Here is a 15,487-nt window from a genome sequence, read left to right on the forward strand (position 1 = left end):
GTGACGTGTCTTAACCACCTGACCATGTCAGGCCAAACCATATAGAAACAGAAGACAGTATCTTATGTATAAATTCTATGATTATTAAACACATTTATTATTGGACAAAAAAACTTTAGAAAATAACAATTTTATTATAATACAAATATTTTAGGTTCTTCAGAACACATTAGATTAAAGTAGCAGTTGTAAACACTCACCAAAATTACTTTATTTGTTTATGGTAAAATATCCACTAAAATATAATTACACACAGAAGAAAAATTAAACATGTTAAGAATATCTGTCTATCCTATCTGTTTATCATGACGTATAACGTAAAATACAATTTTGCATAATATATTTAGATTTTATTTATTATTTATTGACCAATGGCCCCTCAGTGGCTCATCGGTATGTCTGCGGACTTACGACGCTAAAAATCAGGTTTCAATATCTGTGATGGGCAGAGCACAGATAGCACATTGTGTAGCTTTGTGCTTAATTCAAAACAACAACATTGACCAATAATAAACTCCACAGGTCTTATTTTCATCTCGCTTGTCTTTAGTGTACTGTTTGTTTTTCCACTCGTATCATGATATACCAGCAGCATCTACCTTATCTTCTGTATAATGCAGGCCATTTAAGTAACAACGATGACATGAATTGTACCACCATCCGCCTTTGTAGTTTTGAGCAAAACTTCCGCTGTATTTATCGTTGTCTTTGTCCTTAGTACTGAACATCATGTTGTTGTGAAGAGCAAGAGAATTTCCTGATATAATATCGAAATAATTAATAAATAATATATAAACAACTAATGTAGGATGTTATATACTGGAATAAAGTTTAAACTCACCCGCGTCACCCTTGTACGTTTTGTAACTCGTTTTATAGAGCTCTCTTCCACTTTGTATTAAGAACTCGTCATGCTCTGCATATCTTTAACTTCCTTCAAAGTCTTCCAGATCAATACAAAGCATCATATTGTCTTGATTGGTCAAAGAGAATATGACGTCATTTCTTGGAACAGAATCAGTATATAATAATTAAATAGTTTATAAGGCAATGTTTGCTCTTTCAGCCGTGGGGGCGTTATAATGTTACGATTAATCCCACTATTCGTTGGTAAAAGAGTAGCCCAAGAGTTGGCGGTGGGTGGTGATGACTAGCTGCCTTCCCTCTAGTTTTACACTGCTAAATTAGGGACGGCTAGCACAGATAGCCCTCGAGTAGCTTTGTGCAAAATTCTAAAACAAACAAATAATTAATTATATCAAATAATACTGAATAACACGAAACGAAATAAGTAATTGATCACTGTTAGATAAATATATAAAGTTGTACCTAACCAAAACTCATGGGTTAAATTTCCAAAACCATTTTTGTATTCTACCCACGATCTGTAAAAATTATCAACTGGTTTTCCAAAATTTCCTCTTCTTCGGAATAAATATAAATAAGAAAATCAATACTGATATAACTAAGATTTATATCAAAATGAAACTTTAAAATATATATTAATGTATTATTCAACATTATTCTGTACAAAATATGTGGAAACTATCTGTAAAAATATTGATATGTTCTTTAATTAAAACAAAACTCATTATTATGATTTGACCCACACTGGTACAGCGGGATGTTTGAGTACTCACACTGTTACAAACTACGTTTTGATAATCGTGGTTGTCAGAGCACAAACAGCTCTGACTATTGTCTAGCTTTGTACTCAATTCGTAACAAACGTATAATCTAAATTTGTGTTAACCCTACATGGCCAAGCGTGTTAAGGCGTTCGACTCATAATCCGAGGGTCGCGGGGTCAAATCCCGCTCGCACCAAACATGTTTGCTCTTTCAGTCGTGGAGGCATTATAATGTGACGGTCAATCCCACAATTAGTTGTTAAAAGAGTAGCCCAAGAGTTAGCGGTTGGTGGTGATGACTAGCTGCCTCCCCTCTAGTCTTACACTACTAAATTAGGGACGGCTAGCGCAGATAACCCTCGAATAGCTTTGCGCAGAATTCAAAACAAACAGACAAACAATAAATTTATGTTTGAAAGATGATTTTAGAATAAAAAGTAATATGTTTCAAACTTCTCAAGAAACTTATATTAATGAACGGAATCAGTGAAAAAATGTGATGAAATTAAAAAGAAAAACGTTACATGTTCTTAACAAACTTAAATATTTTTTTTTCTTTTTAAATAAGGGTTTGGTTTTGAAACTTATTTTCCATTTCTTCTAAATAACTATATTTATATAACAAAGAAGTTTATTCTTCAATAAAAATAATGGTAAACTTTGAATTAACTGATTCATGGAAACATCCACTAACTCATAATTAAGTACCATAAAATGTACCATTAATGTACCATAAAAGAAAGTTTAGTTCACCTACCGTCCACCCTCCTCCTGATGTCTCCATATCACAGTATACAGAGATCGACAGGTTCAAAACTTGAGGCTCAATCTTGTACACACCACTGGTTCGGTTTAGTTTTTGTTTATAGATACTGGCACAGTCTTCTGGTAGAGGTGGCTTTTGTTCCGTCGTCTGTGTCACACAAAAAGATTGTTCAAAGGATCTGTTTTCTTTGTCGTTAACAATCGGTGGAAATGTTCGTTCAAGTGTACTTGTAGAAAACACACCTAAAGAATAACGGATAAAAAGTTTAATGTGAAAACAGAAAACTAATTGAAGATATAGTGAACATATTACCAGCGATAATATTGTAATATTTAGGTTTAACATTCTAACGTAGCATATAGTTACATTTAAATGTTACTTTAATGTTCAAGTTTTGCGTTAACTAAAATACTTCAAGTAAAATATATTACCTTCTAAAGCAGAAATTCTCACTCTAGTCAGATCTACTAATTCTATAACGGAGTCCACTATTCCTTTCAGTGACCAAACAGTATTACAAGCTGTGTGATGATGGACATCAGACTGGGTCAACACGAAGAAAGACAAGATACTTAATATCTTCACAGTGTTGTACATTGTTAAATGGTTAATAACACAGAACTGTTTCCTTATAGACTGAAGATGTGAATCTTCTATTAATAATTTTATAGTTGTATTAACCAGGATATCCAAAAACGGGTTTCCTTAAATTATTACAAGTTAGAACCGTGTTAGTAACTGTAACTGATGTTTTTCACACTGAGTCCAAGAAATGTTTATAGTTTTCTAAATATGGCTCTAGTCAACATCTGAATTTTCGGCTTCTTTTTATCAACACTCGAGTTATTATTACTGCAAGAGGTGTTGTCTGTAGTTATTAATTTTAATGTTAATGTTAAACGTAACGTGTTACATTTTAAACATATTTATAGACCATAAAGTATTAATTTCTACAAGAATAGGTCGAAAACTCACATCAAGAGACATCTATGATCCCCGTATTTTAGCTAAAATCACAAACACTGTGCAACAGGTTTTTGAAACAGAAAAATATCTTGTTAAATAAATTATCTTATTTTTATCAACTTAAATTTAAAGCCCAAATGAAAGAAGTATTAAACTAAAATTATATTTTTAACTTTAACGATATAATTACTATAATACAATATAAATTACACACATGACAGACATTACTGTTTTAAAGGTTTGTTTACATACTTAGTCCAGAATAACCTTTCTCATGTAATTCCGGTGGTTCAGATAAAAGACTTAACCTAACCAGCGATGTCTACAGGATTCAGCTACGGTTTTTTAACCAGTCAATATCTGTGATATGGAGACATCAGGAGGAGGGTAGACGGTAGGTGACCTAAACTTTGTTTCGTGTATAACTTTACTTAGTTATTAGTTAATAGTTGTTTTCGTGAAGTATTTAATTAAAATTCAGCCATTAATTTCAAAAAAGAAAAACTACTTTGTTCTATATACTCAGTTATTTAGAAGAATTGGAAAATAAGTTTCAGATCCAGATCCACAATTATTTAAATTACTTAAGTTTGTTAAGAACGTGTAACGTTTTCGTTTTTATTTTTTATCATATTTCTTTGCTTATTCTGTTCATTAATATATGTTATTTATTATATTTAAAAATAGAGCTTATAAAACCTGTTTTCACTTGGTAATCATTTAGTTCTGGCTTGTTTTTATATATATCAGAAAGTATATCTGTGTTCAACCTGACACTTTCTACATGATAATAAACTTATATCAGTGTTCAATAAAGCATAGGAATCTACTCAGGAGTTTATGTTGATGTTGTGATAATATTATCCTAAAATCATCTATAAAACATAAACTCAAATCATATGAAAAAGTTTTGTTTTAGATTTAAAACGTTTCGTTTTGAAACAGGTTTCATGAAGACATAATAATGTTGAATAATGCATTAATATATATTTTAAACTTTCATTTTTATACTTATAAGCATATAACACTATTTAATAACAAAGAGGAATCTACTCTGAAGTTTATCTTGATGTAATGATAATATTATCCTAAAAGCGTCTATGAAACATAAATTCAGATGGTATAAATACATATTGTTTTAGATTTAAAACGTTTCGTTTTCATACAGGTTTCATACATTTTGTACAGAATAATGTTGAATAATATAGGAATATATATTTTCAAGTTTTATTTTAATTCTTATAAAACTTAGTTACCTCAGTATTTCTTATTTCTAGTTTATCCGAAGAAGAGGAGATTTTGGAAAACCAGTTGAAAATTTTTACAGATCATGGGTAGAATACAAAAAATGGTTTTGGAAATTTAACCCAGGAGTTTTGATTAGATAAAACTTTATATATTTATCTAACAGTGATCAATTACTTATTTCTTTTTGTGTTATTTAGTATTATTTGATATAATTAATTATTTACAGTCTTAAAAACATTTTTATTTATTATATACTGGTTTTGTTCCAGGCAATGACTACATCTTCTCCTTGACCAATCAGGACAATATGGTGCTTCGTGTTGATCTGGAAGACTTTGAAGAAAGTCGAAGATATGCAGATTATGACGAGTTCTTAGTACGAAGTGAAAGAGAACTCTATAAAATGAGTTACAAAACGTACAAGGGTGACGCGGGTGAGTTTAAACTTTATTTCAGTATATAACATCCTTCATTAGTTATTTATGTATTATGTATTAATTATTTCGACATTATTTTAGGAAATTCTCTCGATCACCACAACAACATGATGTTCAGTACCAAGGATAAAGACAACGATGAAAACAGTGGTAATTGTGCTCAAACCTTCAATGCTGGATAGTGGTATAATTCACGCCATCGTTCCAATTTAAACTGTTTGTATTATATAAAAGATAAGGTAAATACAACCGGTGTTACCTGGCATGAGTGGAAAAGTAAACACAGTACACTAGAGACAAGCGATAAATAAAATCTAAATATATTATGCAAAATTGTATTTTACGTCATGCGTCATGATAGACAGATATCTTAACATGTTTTATTATTTCTCTGTGTGTAATTATGTTTAAGTGGATATTTTATGATAAATAAATAAATTAATGTTGGTGAATGTTTATGACTGTTACTTTAATCTAATGTGTTCTGAAGAACCTAAAATATTTGTATTATAATTAAATTGTTTATCTATAAAGTTTTATTTTCCACCATTTTCTATTAAAAATGTGTTTAATAACCATAGACTTTATAGATAATGTATTGTCTACTGTTTCTGTTTTGTTTGTACAATCAATAAAACTTTTCCCTCTCAGATGACGCTGTTTTAAAAGTTTTAATAATATCACGAAGCGCGAAACCAACTTAATACTGACTGTTTTCCAGCTGCCAAATTAATTATTTGAGTGAATATTTACACGATTTTTGTGATTCTATAAAATATAATCTAGAACCTTCAAAAATAAGAAAGTTTTTTCGTATTTTTCTGAAATTTACATCTTTATCTAAATCAATAATTCTGCAATACAGAGTTTAAATATGAAATTTTGTGTTGTTATTGAAAACAATTATTAATGTTAACTCAGAAAATTAAACCTACAAAGAACAAACAACATACAAGTATCTTATGTTTCTATCTTACAAGATGGTCTTCTAACGTATAACATTTATCACACATTTTAAGGACATGCGTGGCTCATTTGTTAGAGTGCCGAACTGCGGTTGTGAATGTGCATGGTTCATATCTCACTCCAAAAAAAACAAAAAACAATCTTACTTCCCATTTCAGGCCGTGCTTGTGTTATAAGTGTAAAGGTCCAATAAAATTGATTAACACAACGATTCAAAACGTTTAAAATTAGTGTCAGTAATGTTGGTGTTATTACCAATGTGAAGAAATAGAATATTTAGAGCAATGATTACACCGCGTTACAGCAGCCACCAGTAAAATGTCTCAAGTTCTGGACTTGTGTTGATGAAAGCACAGCGGTATAGAAATTTTCTTGTGCCATATGATGAACATATGCACAAGTATCAATACGTACATTCTTTCCAAGAACTGCACTAGAGAATGTAAATTAAGGGTACTTGCTCCTAAGAGGTATAGAGGAACTCACATATTCTAGGTAATATAATATAGGTAAAAAGACAAACCAAGCGTGTGATTTCAGAAGAAAAATACGTTTGTATGGTTTTGGATGTATAAACTGTATGGTAATGTTATATATCCAGACTGTAACCATATTGGTTACTTCATAAAGTAAACTGAGTTGCGTTCGTGGTTCCCAAACATTAAGGTAAAATAGTAAGTATTCTACATACCCGAAAGATTCTTAACGAATGGTATTCAAGAAAATCGTAGCATATTTTGTATCTGAATGTCATATTACATTTATCTTCTATATACTTAAAAAATAATAACTGTAACAAATGTAGTGAGAAAGATATTTCATTAAATATTCTATATTTAATAGTTACAGTATTCTAATTTCGTACACACGTAAAAAAAACGCAGTAGCAAAAACGTAGCCTACTTCTTCCATAAATAGTATGGAAATAAGATATTTAAAATATTCCCTGTGTCGTAGAAATAGTTCAAGCATCACTCACCAGGAAGTCCTGAGAGTATACTGTATGGATGATCGCTGGCTGTGATGAGGTTCTTTACACAATTCTGGATCATTCTTCATCTTCTTCCATGACAATATAACTATCCTAAGTAACAATATTTAATGTTATATTTTATTTATCTAAGGTTGTTACATCCAAAACTATTTATATCCATTTCTAATTCCAAATTAAAGTTCTGATGTAATTAAGTGTAGGCCTAGTATGTTAGTACTCAGTTAACACTAACAAGGGTAAAACTTTCTGCAGAGTCCTTTTTGTAGTTAAATTATAGGTTTCACTGTTCTTTGTGATTGAAACGGTAAAGCATCTATATACAATAAACCAAAATACAATGTTAGAATAATTATTAGACGATAAATAATTATCGAAACATGACTTACCCCGAATAAACATATTTCTTCTGGTGTAATATAGCACCATATACAGCAGTAACAGACAAGAAGAAAAGTATGATAGTCATTTTAATTTTAAAATGTTCCAAACTAAACTGCATTATTTACATTTATATGGCTCTTCCTAGGCCTAAACTACTCAGACTATATTATGTGACATAACAATTAAATGTAAGGAAATACACCCTTGTACAAATTAATTGAAACAAGACGGAAAATTACGATTTTTTCAATTTTTTGCGTTTTATTTCTGAGAATCCAAAAATTACTCACAAATTAATACATGATATGACCGCCTTTATTTTTCAGAAGATCATTAATCCACTTTGACATCGAGTCCACGAGTTGACTGCAATCTTTACTAATTTTTGGATCGCGGTACCACACCTCAATTATGGCTTCAACTAGCTTATCTTTCGTAGTACAATCTTTTCCTCGAAGCCCTTCTTACCATTCTTCTCGAATACCATCTACGATATGGAAGCCTCCGACGCCATAGTAGCTGAAAAAGCCCCAAAACTTCTTCATGGGGTGTTTTACGAACTGATTGATGTGAGATTCTCGAAGTTTCTCACCTGGAGATCTGCAAACATGCAGACTTCTTTGACCCTGTACGAAGAAATGAGTCTCGTCACTGAATAACACCTTCCTCCATTGTTCTTGCGTCCAGTTCTTGTATTTCAGACCCCATTGATACCGGTTTTTCTTCATGGAGTTGGTAAGAAGTTGTTTTTTGACTGGTCTCCTTGCCCTTCTAACGCAATTTCGAATGACGTAATATTCCTCAAAATTTCATCATATATCCCAAAAATAGATCGACCGTACTGCAAAACGCAGCTAATGACGCCGTCTGTGTGAAAAAATTTACTATTAAAGGAAATCAGCGGGTCCAGCGAGCATACACCGGCCGCCATGCTGAAAATATTGTAAAATGACCATTTGTTTCAATTAATTTGCACAAGGGTGTTACTGGCAAACCCATTTTGAGACGTGACTTGTACTATTGTAATTTCATTGTTAAAATATCAAACGTTTTTTAATGCTAAATTACCTACTTTTATATCTAAACATCAGTAATTTACTTATATCAACAATAAAGAAAACTTGTTGATGTGAACAAAAAGTTTAAAGTTGCTAGTGTCACACTTGTTAATGACGTATTTGGTGATCAGTCGTACGTAATTGCCCTTACTGTGACCAAAACTGTAACCACCACGTACCATTAGTTTGTAAGCGTTTCTTGCCATGGATTAAATTTATAATACATCAAATAATTTTAGGGTACTGTGTATTTTATCATGTATTTGTATTTCACATTCATGTGTACATGTTTTTTAACTTTGTGAAAATGTGTAACGAGTTGAGATTAACATGCACACGTGGTATCTGTATATCTACATGAAATATTTATTGTACAATCTAATTAAGTAATTAGTCTTTAATTTGTTACTATGTCATTTTCATGTATATATTAATTATATATGGCGTCATACTTCCCCCTTCATAGTGCCATACTAACTAGTGATGCCAGTTGGACTAGTGTGAGACTGTTATGAACGTCAGTGACCTGTTTGCTTTTGTTCTGTGAGTGAAACACGTGTGAAACAAGTTTGGATGTCTTAGTGACTGTAGGAAAACTATCACGAGTGTAAGAGTTGTGAGCTTTTATGAGTTTCAGTGTGACTGATGTGAGACATTATGGGTGTCAATGGAATTTCTGAGAGATCAACGTGGATGTAAGTGTGGCTGGTGAGAGACTGTTATGGAAGTCAATATGACTGAACCTTAATAATGTTATATTTTTATTTCTTACATTAATTTACAACGTTTATCTACTGAAATTGAATTCATGTATTAAACACGAAAACCAAATATTTTAATATAACGGAACTTGAAAGAATTTTCGTTAGTTTTCATTGTTGTTATTTATGTCTAAACACATTCAATACATAATAACACGTATAGAGAAAACTGCACGTGTGTAACTAAATGTGATGTGTGTTCATAACGTGTCTACATTTGTTAAATAACTAAATTATAAGTCAACAATTATGGTAATACAGTCTAGCTGAACATCTGTTGGTACGGTGTAATTTCAGTCTGTTTCTTCCACCAACAATATACTACAAGCGATAGTCGTTAATATGAACATAAAACAAACATAATTTATAATAAAGTTTTCCTTTTTTTTTTTGCTGTTGTCTGTGTTACCGTGGATCTCATTAGTTATACCTTATTATACCTTTTTGTTCATATTCTAACAAATATAGCATAAACAGTATTAGAACTTTGTTAACAAACGCCTTACTTCCCTTCAGTGAATAAAATATAACGTTCCACTAAAATATTATATATATTCACTGTCTCAGCCGGAAAACCTGCTCAAGCCGAAAATTTTACTCGGTCCGGTGCGATTCCGCCTTAGACAGTTTTACTGCAATTATTAAATTTATGTTCACGGCTCAAACTGGATATTTTCGAAATGTACACTTATTCTTGTTAATAACCGTTATGTGTTTACAGTTTTTGTTGTTAATAACTGTCATGTTTTTACAGTGTACAGTTCTTGTTTATTGTAGAAGATGTTATTAATTTCCAAGTAATGTAACAGTCTGTTGGATGTGACTTTGCCCATGACTTTACCAACGTTGTACAGAAGACTTATAGGTACATAGCTATTTGATTGGCTGACGTCCGTGTCTTGGACGTCGTGGACTTTCAAATTAACGGTCAGTGTCCGCAAGAGAAGTTTTTAATGTTATGTTATTCTTCTGGTGTTTTAAGGATGATTTTTATTTCTGTCAGAGATAGGGGACGTATAATGATCACAGAGCTCATGTAATGGGAATGAGAGGTTAAATAAATAATAATAACAAATAATAAAGTACTGGTTATATATATATTGTAATTCTGGGTAGTTTAGGCCTAGGAAGAGACACATAAATGTAAATAATTCAGTTTAACTTGGAACATTTTAAAGTCAAAATTACTATCATACTTTCCTTCTTCTCCGTCACTGTATATGGTTTCAAAGTGCACTGGAAAAAATACAAGTTTATTCCGGGTTAGTCGTGTTTCAATAATTACTTGTTGTGTGATAATTATTCTAACATTATATTTTGGTCAATTGTATATAGATACTTTACCGTTTTAATCACAAAGAACAGTGAAACCTATAATTTAACTACAAACAGGACTCTGTAGAAAGGAAGGTTTTATTTTTACTCTTTATTTTACTTTACTCTTATTAGTGTAACTGAGTACTAACACGCTAGGCTTAAGCTTAATTACAAAACCTAACGTTAGAACTTTAATTTGGAATTAGAAATGGTTATAAATAGTTTTGGATATGATGAAATTAAATTAAAATAATATAGCATAAAATATTGTTACTTAGATAAGTTGGATAAGTTTATTTCAGGTATGTAGAATATTTGCTATTTTACATTAATGTTTGGTAAACACTAACGTAACTATGGTTACAGTCAAGTTATATGACATTACTATGATTTTTTTAATCCAAACGAATACCTGACGTATTTTCCTTCTGACATCAAACGCTATGTTTCTCTTTTTAGCTGTATTATATTGTCGAGGATACGGGGGTTTCTCTAGACCCGTTAGGAGGATGTACCCTAGACCACATCCTCTAGAGCCGTTCTTGGAAAGAACGTTTATATTGATACTTGTACATATGTTCATTATATGTCATAAGAAAGTTTCTATACCGCTGAGCTTTCATTAACACAAATCCAGTACTTAAGACATTTCACTGTAATCATTGCCCTGAATAGATTGGTTTTAAAATTATTCTGTTTTTTTAAGTTGGTAGTAACACCAACATTACTGACACTAATTTTAAACGGTTTGAATAGTTGTGTTAAAAATTTTATAATACATTTGTGTGGAATTTAAATACGTATTTATATGTAATTACCTAAATGATTTACGCCAGTATTTCCAACAGAAGGAACGTAGATAGTGAACAACGCCTACAGGGAATTCTTGAACTATTCTAACCAAATATTTCAATATTGGTATTTGACTTTTGCACTTATAACAAAAAACGGCCAGAAATGGTTAGTGTGATTGTTTTTTGAGTAAGACATGAACCATGGCGCTTTCAAAACCACAATTCGTCACGCCAATAACTGAGCCACGCCTGTCCATATAATGTCTGATAAATGTTATATGTTAGAAGAACAAACAATAGAACAGAAATATAAGGTACTTGTATATTGTTTCCTCTTTGTACTTAATATCTTCACAGTGTTGTGCATTGTTAAATGGTTAATAACACAAAACTGGTTTCTTGTAGACTGGAGATGTGAATTTTCCATCAGTGGTTTTATAGTTGTATTAAACAGGATATCCAAAAATGCTTTTCCTTAAATTACTACAAGTTAGAACCGTGTTAGTTACAGTATCTGATGTTTCTCACACTGAGTCCAAGAAATGTTTATAGTTTTTTAAACATGGTTCTAATCAACATCTATAAATTCCACGTCTTTTTATAAACACTGGAGTTATTATTATCGTAAGAGTTGTTGTCTGTTTTTCATAATTTTGATGTCATGATGCTATAGAACCTAATATAAAGTTATGAGATTTTTACCCATTATAGTTTTCGTGCTTCTTAGTGAGTTTACCCTGGTTTTAGTGCTGGAAGTTTTCATTTAGTATGAACCGACCAGAATACAAATAAATACTAAAAACCAACGTTCAAGTAAGTTATACATTTCTACATAAATAGCATAAGAACTTCGATACGTTTATTTGTAACCAATTTTAATACCATACAGAAACACGTTCATACTTAAAGAGTATGATTTTGTTTTGACTTAACATTTTTCTTGGTATATCTTAAAACTTTCTTAGAAAAACTAATATTTGTAGGTTATTATTATGTTGTTTTAAATGAAACACAAAGCTACACAATGGGCTATCGGTGCTCTGCCCACCACGGGTATCGAAACTCGGTTTTTAGCGTTGGAAGGCCGCGGACATACCGCTGAGCCATTCGGAGGCTGTTTTTGTGTTAGGGTTAGCTTTAAGGTATCGATTGTCAAATAAAATGTGAAATAAATCACAGATCAAAAGATTCACGTTTAAATAAGATACTTTTAAATGTTACAGCGATATTTATGTATAATTCTGGACTCTATTTTTATTTCAATTATTAATGGTAAATTATTTTTTTCTATTCTCAATTAATTTAATTCTTCAACATATGTTATTTTTTGAAACTCTGGTGGCAGCACATTACACTTTAGACACAAAGTACACTTTGTGTCTACTTCTTTTCGCTGTAGTTCTTATTTTAGCTATTTCCTGTGTGTTTCATTATTTCTGTTGAATATCTTTCACTACTATTAAATTTTTAATACTTTACTTTCTGCAACAATAGATGACAGCATATGTAAAAAGTTCTTAGGATGTTAATAAATTATTTGACTCATTTTGAAAATTCATAACTTAACAATTATGATAGATAGAACATTTATTTTATTTAACTACATGAACAACTCATGAAGTTTTCTCTTCTTTCTGTTATTGCACTACAGTAAAATACGAACGACTAGAAAGATAAATTTGCAGAGGTGAACTAACATGACGGTCCCACTTTCACTGACATCATCCTGTCAGAGTTTTTCTTGAGTGAGGTTGTCAAATATTACGTATATTTGACACCTGTACATGATATCGTGGATTTCAGCCACAGAATAATCGATATAATAAGGGATGTGATATTGAACAACACATAAAGTATCATCAGGACAATCTTCTAGTAACAAACTTCACCCACGTGGTACTACACTAAAACAAGAAGACATTCAGTCAAGTTAAATTAATCCGGAGTATTCTATCCGTAATTTTTTTGAAGCTATTAATTTTAAATATGGAGTCAGATAGTTTAAGGACACTAAGTATACTGTTATCTATTTCAGTTTTACTTTGAGTAATTTTTATACATAAACTGGATTGTAATGGTTCAACAGAATCATGTAAGTGTACAACTGTGGAACGTCTCTCTCAGTATTACTGATACAGTGTCTAGCCAAGGACTTAGTGTGATTGTAGGTAAAACCGACCACAGTGACGTGGAAGTTTAGGATTAGATAATTAAAGTGTTAACAGATTTACATTATCAGCTGTAATTATAGATAAAGGTCTGCAGGATGGCTATGTTTGTTTTCAAAGAATATTTTTGTCTATCTAGAATATTTTATGTTGATGATTCTATAGTAGAAAATTATTGTGTACTTAAAACAGCAACAAGTTAAAATAACTTCTTTAAAAAACAGAATAAAAACATAATGAACTCATGAGAATAATGTTTTCACAAGCAAATATTAGAAGGTTAATTTTGTGTTAGAACCTACAGTAGGTTTGAATAATAGTAGTAATTTACTTTCACATTACTGATAGAATTGTGAAATAATGTCTATTTACCTTTACATAATTACCAAACATGTAAGTGATCTGTACGACATACAAGTAAAAGGCAGTTTTATTTTTCACAAAAATAAACAAACTGTTCTCCGTGTTGGTTTAGATATAAATAAGTTATTAGTTTTTAATACAAGTGCAAGAAAGTTACAAAACCCAACACACACACACAAAAACTGTAAAGTATAGACACTATAAATCAGGATATCAGAAACCTTTCGAGTTGTTGAAACCTTCACAAACTGATAAAGTTGTCATCGAAACCGAAATTAATATTTTTCTAAAATGCATGAAATAAAACAAGTAATTAAATTTATTTTTACTTGGACTGAATATAAATTGTGCTGTCTTCATCTATTTCATACGTTTTATCAATAGAAATATTTATAACGTGGTATATACACATGGTATGCGCAGCACGTGAAACTGAACCTCAGGTTTTAACAATGTAAATCCACAAGTTTGTTACTGACCCACTAATAGACTACTCTATATACTGATGTACTAGAATATTTTGTTTTAAACTTCAAACAAGGAAGTATTTTACTTCCATTGTTTTAATATAAAGATACTAGAACATTTATTGTGAAAATCTTTCCACCAATGCTTGAAAACAATCATCACAAACAATAAACAAATATTGAATTATTAGAATTTATTCAGAGTAAAGAAACGTTTGAAATTATTATTAGAAATATATTAAAAACAAAACTGGAAATACTTCGACAAAATCTGATTTTAAAATATTCTGTTAATTCGTGCGTATAGATTTACCTGGATTAAGGTATTGAAGTTGTTACAAAGTTCGTCTATAAATTCTCTGTAGTATAAACATAAAAATCCAGTGTCAGAAACAACCAAAGGTAACTTATTGTTAGAGCTATAGTACTACAAAAGATTTTATAACCAGTGTGTAAGAAATAAAGATGTACAGTATAGGATAGTTTGGAAAAAAAATGAATAAACGTCGTATAATTTCAAAAATAAACGTGTTTTTCCTTCATGTAAAAATCTTCTATTTCTCACACTTGTCTAATCAAATATTTACATATAAGGTATTAAAAGCGGTTGTTTATATTAAGTGTAACTAGAGTTTTAGAGTCATATTACCCAGAGAATTTATGAAAGATTTAAACAAATTTTAACACAGTAATATACATACAATAATTATCTGTAACACCGTAATAATACAAGTTTCAAACCTTTCTTAATGTTTCATTCATTATTAAAATTATACTTTTATCCAACAACAATATTTAATTATTTGTCACTGTACTAACAATACACCAGTGTATCCATAACAGAAACACTGAAGTATTGCCATGGTAACTATGATATAGAACAACTATAATAACTACATGTAATTACCACCAAGTAACCGGATGAAGGGATTTAAGGTATAACTAGTGAAATGCACCGTAACGCAGACAACAACATATTAAAAGTAACTAGGAGAAATTTATTATACATTCTGTCAGTTTCATGTTGATATTAACAACTGTTGCTTGTAGTATATTGTTGGTGGAAGAAACAGATTGAAATTACACCGTACCAACAAATGTTCAGCTAGACTGTATTACCATAACTGTTGATTTATAAAATGATTAATTAAGAAATGTAGAAAGGATAATG

At 30.8% G+C, this 15,487-nt stretch overlaps 1 pseudogene; it reads right to left on the reverse strand.

Moving 5' to 3' along the window:
- Positions 1–548: 548 nt before the first annotated feature.
- LOC143240969 (techylectin-5B-like) lies at positions 549–2,993 on the reverse strand (annotated as a pseudogene).
- Between the last annotated feature and the right edge of the window lie 12,494 nt (positions 2,994–15,487).

This window comes from Tachypleus tridentatus, chromosome 13 (genome assembly GCF_004210375.1).
Source record: "Tachypleus tridentatus isolate NWPU-2018 chromosome 13, ASM421037v1, whole genome shotgun sequence".
Lineage (NCBI taxonomy): Eukaryota > Metazoa > Arthropoda > Merostomata > Xiphosura > Limulidae > Tachypleus > Tachypleus tridentatus.